Source organism: Dermacentor variabilis, chromosome 6 (assembly GCF_050947875.1).
Source record: "Dermacentor variabilis isolate Ectoservices chromosome 6, ASM5094787v1, whole genome shotgun sequence".
NCBI lineage: Eukaryota > Metazoa > Arthropoda > Arachnida > Ixodida > Ixodidae > Dermacentor > Dermacentor variabilis.
The window spans coordinates 178,059,627-178,069,352 of record NC_134573.1 but is presented as its reverse complement, the minus strand read 5'-3'; positions in this window follow the sequence as shown (position 1 = coordinate 178,069,352).

Here is a 9,726-nt window from a genome sequence, read left to right as displayed (position 1 = left end):
AGAGTGCATACGGCAGGCATTACCAAATCCTGACTGGTAGCAATTGCCACTGTAGTTGAAAAGAAAAGTGTACAATCAATGCATTCTACCGGTGCTGACATATGGGTCAGAAACTTGAACCCTGACAAAGAAGCTCGAAGACATGTTAAGGACCGCGCAAAGAGCGATGGAACGAAATATGTTAGGCGTAACGTTATCAGACAGAGAAGAGAGCATTGTGGAACAGAGAGGAAACGGGGATGGCCGATATTCTAGTTGTTATTAAGAGAAAAAAATATGGAGCTGGTAGGCCATGTATAATGCGTAGGACAGATAATTAATGGATAGGCCATTAGAGTTACAGAATGGGTGCCAAGGGAACGGAAGCGCAGTCGAGGACGGCAGAAAATTAGATAGGGTGATGAAATTAGGAAATTTGTTGGTGCAAGTTGGAACCAGCTAGCTCAAGACAGGGGTAATTGGAGACCGCTGGCAGAGGTCGTCATGCTGCAGTATACATAAAAAAGGGGTGATGATGATAATGATGGCCTTTTACATTCACCTATAATCCCCAAACAGCCTTAGGTGTACACAAGTAACGAACAAAATATCAGAAGAAATAAAAAAGGAAGGGGGGGGGGGCAGGCGGTACACCGCATGAGAGCCTTTTTTGCAATTTTGTTTATTTAGAGCGAGAATTTATGGTAGGATTTATCACTGTTACAATTTACTGTAGTGCATATTACATATTTACCAATGCTGGAATCGACCATAGTGGTTCGTTCTTTCCGATTTACGGAACGAGACACCCAGAGCGCCCTTTCGACGTCGGATACAGGAAAAACCAGTAATTGTGTAGCACAGTATTCGTGGAAGGGGAAGCCTTTCTCGGGCATGCATTTGCAACACACACACACACACACACACACACACACACACACACACACACACACACACACACACACACACACACACACACACACACACACACACACACACACACACACACACACACACACACACACACACACACACACACACACACAAACACACACACGCACACGCATACGCACACACACACACACACACCCGCGCGCGCACACGCACGCACACAGACAGACAGACAGACAGACAGACAGACAGACAGACAGACAGACAGACAGACAGACAGACAGACAGACAGACAGACAGACAGACAGACAGACAGACAGACAGACAGACAGAGAGACAGACAGACAGACAGACAGACAGAGGGACAGAGAGACAGACAGACAGACAGAGGGACAGAGAGACAGACAGACAGACAGACAGAGGGACAGAGAGACAGACAGACAGACAGACAGACAGACAGACAGACAGTGGGACGCGAACGGGACCCTCTGCGTTTTTTTTTTTGCAAAATCTTCGCTAAAGCAGAATTAAGCGTGGATTACCAACTAGCCCGAACCAACGCTTTGCTATTCAACATAGCAAGCCTGGCACACTGAGTAATCTCTTGCCAGCAACGCAGTGCCCATACCCTTGTGCTAAAGCGCCAGAAAACAACAGTGCTCATACTGTAAAAAGCTGGCAGTTCTGCCTTCGTCAATGACTTCCTTTTTTCCCCTTTCAATTCTGATCGATGTTTTATGTTCCACTGCCAGAGTATGATTGTGAGGCACGGTGTAGCGAGGGGACTCCGGAATGGTGTTCACCACGTGGGGATCCCTAACGCGCACTTAAACCTATGTACACGAGTGCTTTTACGTTTCGCCTGCATTGAAATGAGACCGCCGCGGCCAGGATCGAACCCGCAACCTTGAGTTCACAGCGCGACGAAGTAGCCACATGGGCTACCACGGTTCCGCCTTCGTGTTCGGGTTCGCGATATGAGCGAGCTACCAAAATGACTCGCCTGCGCACTGCTATTCGTGAGTGACGTTTTACTGAACTGCGCGGCCCTACATTTCTGCAACAGCAGCGCAGTGCTCTCGGAAACTGTCGATGATTTCGCTCCGGTTCTCCTCGTCTATACAATGTCAGTCACGCACTCGACGTCCGCGCAAGGACTCGTGCATGCGTCATTCCATCGACTTAGAGCAGCGCCTGCAGAAGCACGGTGAGCAGACTATATGGACGCCATGCAAGAAAGTGCATCCAGCTTCTAGTTGCTTAATCAGTGAGGGAAGTTTTCTTTAGGAACTTCAGCCCCAGAAGTGATTCGAAGGAATTAACTCCTCTCATTTGCGACTCGGCAACCGCCCGAGAGCGGCAAGCTGTCGGTGCTTGCTTCCGCTGATGCGTATTCCGGGTGACGATCGGTTAATCACGCTGCACATCTCGTATTTCGCGCGCAACGAGTAAAACGACAAAGTGAGGTACTTTAGTGCGCAATAACAAGTTTCCCATCGGATAATTAATATATAATGGTAAAACGTTGTGTAAAAATATGTTTTATAATTTCTATGGAACATGAAATGAAGTTACATGAATTGAAAATTATCCAGGTAATTATCACGCAAAAGTTATCGCCGTGTCGGAGAAGGACTGACGACCGAACACCGTAGGGCTTTTAATTGTGTCTTGCTCCAGTTTCTAGCAGCTTGACTAACGTTCGCTGTAGGACACCTTTTTATAAGCTCTAACATTTGGTGGCACATTCCAGAATGGCGTAACCCCGAATATCAGAAATAAAAGAAGGGTTGCATTCTGCTATTCCATTAAGTGGTATGTGTGCCTCGGAGATAGGTATGAGCCGACATAATAGGTATGTACAGGTGTTACGTCGCAAGGTGCCCTTAAGGGAACTTTACTTATTCATCTATAATTCTGAGCGAAATCTTTGCTCAGTCACTTCAAACCACCATCCTTCCGAATGATTGGAAGGCAGGGATGGTGATTCCCGTACATAAGTCTGGCAGTCGGTACTCCCCACTTAATTACAGACCTATATCCCTAACCAGCGTTCCCTGCAAATTAATGGAGCACATAATTTACTCACACCTGGTTTCATTTCTCGAATCAAACTTATTTTTCACCCCCTACCAACATGGATTTAGAAAACACTATTCCTGCGAAACACAGCTTTTGTCATTCACTAATGATTTATTCCAGGCGATGGATGCTAACGTTATTATTGACTGCATTTTTTTAGACTTCGCCAAAGCATTCCATACTGTTTCACACGAATTACTTTTAACTAAATTAAGTAACCTCAACATTGATCCTAACGTGCTTGCTTGGATCAAGTGTTTTTTGTCTAACCGTTCCCAATTTGTTTATGCTAACGAATACTTCTCTTCCACTGGTCGAGTAACCTCCGGTGTACCGCAAGGCTCGGTTCTAGGACCAATATTATTTTTAATTTATATTAATGACCTCCCAGACCAAATTAAATCATCAATTAAGTTATTCGCAGATGACTGTGTTCTCTATCGTGTCATTTCTAACTCTGGCGACTGCGATACTCTTCAATCAGACATTGGCATAGTAACATCATGGTGTGCTAGATCCCAAATGAAGCTCAATTCTAATAAATGTAAGGCGATGCGTGTGTCCCGTGTTGTAAGAAATACCACCTTTCCTACGTACAATATTAACAACATACCTGTAGAAAATGTATCATCATACAAATATCTTGGTATCTACATTACGCACAATCTTACATGGAACATTCATATAAATTACATTTACAGTAACGCTAATCGCACGCTTGGGTTTTTACGGCGTAATTTTTCATCGGCAACTGCAGCTGTCAAGTTATTTCTGTACAAATCCTTAGTGAGGCCTAAACTTGAATATGCATGCTCCATTTTCGACCCTTCTACTCTAAAGCTAAAAAACACCATCGAATCCATTCAAAACCGAGCTGCTTGTTTTATTCTTTCGAATTATTCTCGTCATGCAAGTGTCCCATCAATGAAACTAACCCTTGACTTGCCTAACCTAGAGTTACGTCGTAAATACTTTCGCCTATGCCTTTTTCACAAGATTTATTACTCTAACGAAACACTTAAGGATGAACTAATCTCCCCGCCATCATACATATCGTCACGCACGGATCATCGTTTCAAGGTTGAAGTTCCAACTTGTCGCACCAACGTTTATTTTGATTCCTTTATACCAAGAACGACGAATGACTGGAACCGCCTCCCTGCCTCCATCACTGCCATTTCTGACGCCACAAACTTCAAGAATATTGTTAACGAATATGTTTGTAATAATCACCACTCCTCTCTGTAATGCCTCCGGGCCTTGAGAGTATGACAATAAACAACAAAAAAATAAATTTACTGTTTCATCACGCAGAACAGGAGGAGGAGGAGGAAAGAAAGAGAGAGAAAAGGCGGGCTATTAACCAGAAATGCTTATGGCTGGCAACCCTACTCTGGGGGACGAGAAAGAGGGCACAGACGTGAGTTGCGCTGACTCACACTACGTAGTCGGTCAGAATTCTACCATGCTATCTGGCTCACTGTACAAGAAAATGTTCGCGTACATCATCGCGTACATTAAAAAAAAAGAAAGAAAGGAAAGAATAAAAGAAAGAAAAATGCGTGCTTGTGTACCTGTTTCATCGCGCTGTTGCAGTCGTCGTGCAAGAACGGCCAAGTGGGACTAAATAGGGGCCGACAATGGCTATCGCCGTAGTAAAAAAATGAAGATGTAAGAAATGGTGGCATCGCGCGTGTGTAATACGACGACGACGACAGTGTGAGAGCGCAAATGCGAAAGGGGAGACTCAGTGGTATACGGCGCGAGTACTCTGGCTTTCGAACTGTTTACGCCTCCTCCCCCCCCCCCTTTCTTTTTTTCTTTTAATATAAGATCGAAAATTGTTGCGCTTCTCGTAAGAACGAGGTCGTTTCGAGAGCAGTATATGCTGCAATGAGCTCATCGGATAATTAGACAGATGCTACTCCAAAAGGCTCTGTATGACATTTGCTGCCGTGTTACAATGGGAGCGCCATCGTCCAATGTGCATGACTCCGACTAAATGGAAGCGTCACGAAAGGATTGGCATCACACGATGGGCGAGGCCACCTGCCTTGTCTGGAATACGGCTCTGTTTACCGATGGGCTGAAACGAGCTGCACTTCACGGAGTTGTGGTTGTAGAGGACGCAATGCATTGACAGCCGCTTCTTAGTTGCCTGCGCCAGGCAGTGCCTCACGCGACCGAGGTCTAGCAGCAGTGGCGTATTGTTGCGCATATCTAGCCGCTTGCATCATCGGCTGCGCCATCACCGCGTTTCGCCCTGCCACTGATTTAGGCGCCAAATGGCCCGTCCACTCACCCTCGCCGTTGAGATCGCTTGTCGGCTTTGTTGGCGTATTTACATAACAGCGCTGCAGAAGTTTAAGGCACAAACGCAACGTGAACACGAGCACAGAGGATGAAGCGCTTCTAATAACCGGTTTATTAAAAAAGAACGCAAGGGAAGTGAAATCGTCAGCAGAAACGCCAATGAGCAAAGAACTACGGTCAGTAGATGAAAGAAAGGCAAATTGCAAAGGAAGAACATAAAAACTTGTAGACGAAAGTATGACCGATTGACATGAGGGCCTAAACTGTGCTTCACACGTGCGACTTTATTGATGAGCACCTTGCCCAGGAACCGACTACTCTACGTGTACGTAATCACACTAAAGAAATAATGAAAGAATGAAAGAAATCACTGAAATATTGGCGCGTCACATTCAAAAGCAACACTGTCGGCGGTTTTGACCTGTCCCTTTGGTTCCATCCTCTGTACATAGCAGGTTTCTCTTTCTGCTGCGGTTCTCTTCGCTAATGCTGTGCCTTGAGACGAACAAGCAATATTGTGAAAGTCAACGTAGCTGCAATAGATCCGAAGCAAAACGTCACCACTGATAACTGCTTCGTCGCGCGTGATTTTTTGAGACCATATCAACGCGTCATTCCGAACCTGCCTGCTCGTTCGTGAGTGCCACTTGCTCTTTCCCGTTTCCTTCTTCAGCTAGGTCTGCCGCTTGTTCCCGCACATTTTACAAGTAACTGTATGGGCTCTCGGAATATCGGTGGTGCCCTTGGATGTGCACTTGTACGTGCCTTTTTGCCTCCTTTTAACCTATTGGTTGCCTCTATCTCGACAAGTAAGGCAGAAGCCGCTCTTGAGCACAGCAGCTTCCTTCCCTTCCAGTAGGAAAGAAAGGAGGGAGAAAAAGCAAACATCGCAAGGATAGCTAGCGCGGATGTCGCCACACTTTGGGGAGCCCGAACCAAAAACACCAGCATCGCACCACTCCGCTGTTTGTTGTGACCTAAAACAGGAGTGGAAGCGAAAATAAACAATAGTAAAAATGATATGGAGATCGGCAACGCTGTAATCTCGATCCCGCCCGCGATATATCTTGTTGACGCTTCGCCTGGCAGTGCTGCGGTACACGTGCAGGAGGCGACCCGAAGGCGCCACGCCACTGTGAGCACAGCTGTATAGCTGCACGCCTATGTGTGAAATTCTTTGCACGGTGTCGAAGACGGCAATGCCACTGCATTGCATTCCGCGAAAGTCACGCCACCAGATTTCGCAAATAGTGTTACTGGTAACGTTGCAGGACGAGAAACAGTGTGATTTGTGAACAAATAAACTTACTTAGAAACTTTGAACCTCTTACTTCATTCAGAATCTATTATTCATTTCATATTGTCGTCACCGTAGCCGCAAGGACATCTGGCCCTAACCGCATAAAGGATACGCCGCTGCGAACCTCGAATTCAAAGCGTTTCGAGTTGTCGAGCGTATTTGTAGGTGTTATGTCATACACACCCGAAAAGCTACCAGCTTTGCTGAGGTATTTGATTCTACGAATTCCCTTATCGGAAGATCACTGGTTTCGAAACATCCAGTGTCCTTGCAGAGGTGTTAAGTATGCCCACGAATTTTACCGAAGCAGGGGATCGCGGTAACCGTCATTTAATGTTCACAACGACGCGTTCTTTTACGGGGAACAACGGCAAGTATAAAAATTTTGCTAACGTCAGTTACCAACTTTTATTTCTGACGTTTCACGTGGCTTGATGAGTTTTAGTCGAACCCTTAGGTAAACAACTGATGCTCAAGCGGAGCACTTTTTTCTACCGCGTCCGCCTCAGCGCATCGCCCCGCTTCCACAGCGGTGCACGATGCCGGCGAGGCACGAGCGCACATGTAGGCGCGCGTGTTGTTGCGCGACTTAATGTTTCGAGCGCCGAGGAGGCTGCGACGCTTCTCGATCCTGCGCCAGGAGCGCCGATTTGCGATCAGAAACGAGGACTGGAGGATCGTGTGTGCGTCGCCCCGTTCTACTGAGAGCGGCAGTAACCCTGGGGTTATCGCGAAGCGCTCCAAGTGAACACGGGGAGCCCCCTTTTTGGTCGTACTCGAGAAATACTCTGGCTCAAAGTGGCTTGGCTGCTGCTGTTTACGAGGGTCCTTGTCACGTTTCACGAATGTGCGCACTGCGACTGGGAGCTTTCTACCGTTCGTGCTATTTAGGGAGAGAGAGAAGGTTTAACGAAAGCTGGAGATGTCAGCCTCGCTCTACCCATGGCTTGCTACTTCAGGTCATGATGGAAGTATGAAACAAAACAAAACAAAAAATAAATACGATCAAATTTAGTCTACATTTTGGATGCACTCTTCCAACTTTGTTTCTACGCGCATACAGATGAGGGACATAAGAAAACAACAACAAAGAAATAAAAAAACGCAGGACATGCGGAGCATTTCGTTTGTACTGCGTCTTTTCGTTTTTGCTTGTCTGTGAGCTGTAAAAAAAGCATGCAAACCAGTAGTAAACATTGCACTGGTTTACTTACTTGCCATAATTTGCATGCTTTTGGCAGAGGTACCTTCTACTGATTTGGCGATTGATTAGTACGCTATCTCATGGAGTGCTTCATTTACTGAGTGATTGATCGGTCAAATTTCGATGCATCTATCAAACCGCAGATCGAGGCAACGGGTCCAGAGGATGAAAATTCAGAGTTGTTGATGCACGAAGTTTGTAGAGAATTATATTTGTGCGCAGCCATTGTTTCTTTTTCAGCACCTCTGGCGTTCATTGTTCGTAATCGCCCGCATTCCTTGTCCGGATCTTCTCCCTCTCTTCTCACCACTGGTAGAAGCATACAGCCTGGGAAAACTTTAGCCCGGAGATCTCTGTCATTTTGCCGGCTGTCATCATGTCGTAGCTAGAAGAACGGGGTATAAAGCTTCGCGTATGAGGAGAGTTTCAGCGAACTTTTTCAAAAATTTTTAACGGTTGCCGGTGGCAGGTAACACAATTATAGTTCTGGTCTACTCGAAGAGGCGAACATTACTTGCACAAAAAATTGAAATGCATAATCGCCTAATTAACAGGAGTTCACTAATTAAGTCCTAACTAATTACCCCATATTGGGATTTCCAAGTTGTAGCCGTGGAGTTCGCAAGGCGGATCCACTTGGAACGAATTCTCAGGTTGACACCAATTTCAATATATCTATACCCGTAATTTGCCAAGAAATTCATTGGCGTTCCAGTTACTTTATTAACAAAACGTCGTTTTAGGCATTGACGCACAAAAGTAACGGGAACGCCAATGCATTTCTCCGCAAAGTTCGGGAAGTAATATCTTGAAAATGGTGTCATCCTGAGAATTCGTTCCAAATGGATCTTAATTGCGAACTCCGCGGCTAGAATTTGTAAATTGGAACATGGGCCGTACGGTAATTAGTTATAAACTTAATTAGTGAATTGCTGAATTAGTAGATTATGCATTTCAATTTGTTGTGCAAGTAAAGTCCGCCTCTTCGAGTAGACCAGCTCATGAACTACAATTCTGCTATCTGCCACAGGCAACCTTTAAACATTTTTGTAAGCGTTTGCTGAAACACCCGGCATATAGGAAGGGAACTGCCGGTGATCTCGTACACATAGGGACGCGCAAGAAATACCTCCTCTTCGCGTCATAACTTATTTAAGTAGGCAAAAAGTGCTAATCGGAGAAGAGGGAAAAGGAAAGAGGGCAGAAAATCCCAGATAGGTAAGAAAACAGAAGACCGCGAAACAGGGGCGTGAATGTAGGGCCGAGGTCCTCGCGGAATACCTTGTGCGCCGTTTGTTTACGATGCGGACGCACGCGAGATGAAAGACAACGGTGTTTGAGGAGACGGACCGCCACCTGGGGAACAATTTCGGATGCGTCGTCACACGGCCCGCGGTGGTCGAGGCCTGGGAAAATAGCACGGTGGAGTAGCGCGCGGAGCCGACATGGCACTGCCTAGGTCGCAGTCGCACCAACTGTGCATTAATTTTTGTCGCTCAAGTCACGCAGAGTTGTGGAAGCCTGAGGGGCCACGTCATCCAGTCAGGAAGGCCACCAGCGCCAGAACCAACACAACAAAGAGGACAATTATATGGAAGCATACGGCGAGACAAGCCCACGTTTGCTTGCTTCCAACTATTGGTGCTCGGCGGCTGTGTGCATATCTTTTTTACTTGAATGCTTGGAAGCACGAAGCGACTCGTTTTCTACTCCTCTACTGGTGCTTCGTCGCTACTCGTGCTTCGTCGGCGGCACATGCCGTACAAAATCTGTAGCGCGCTCTCGACGGGAGCAAGCTCAGATGCTGAAAGATTCTTCGAATGCCATTAAAGCGTTTTGACGAATGCGTATTTTTAAAAACTGCGAGCGTCTATCGCAAGCGCTTTAGAAAACGCGCACTACTTTCTTCCGCGTACGCCCCTACTAACCTTCCATGGCACGTCTCGTGCCTTCAATA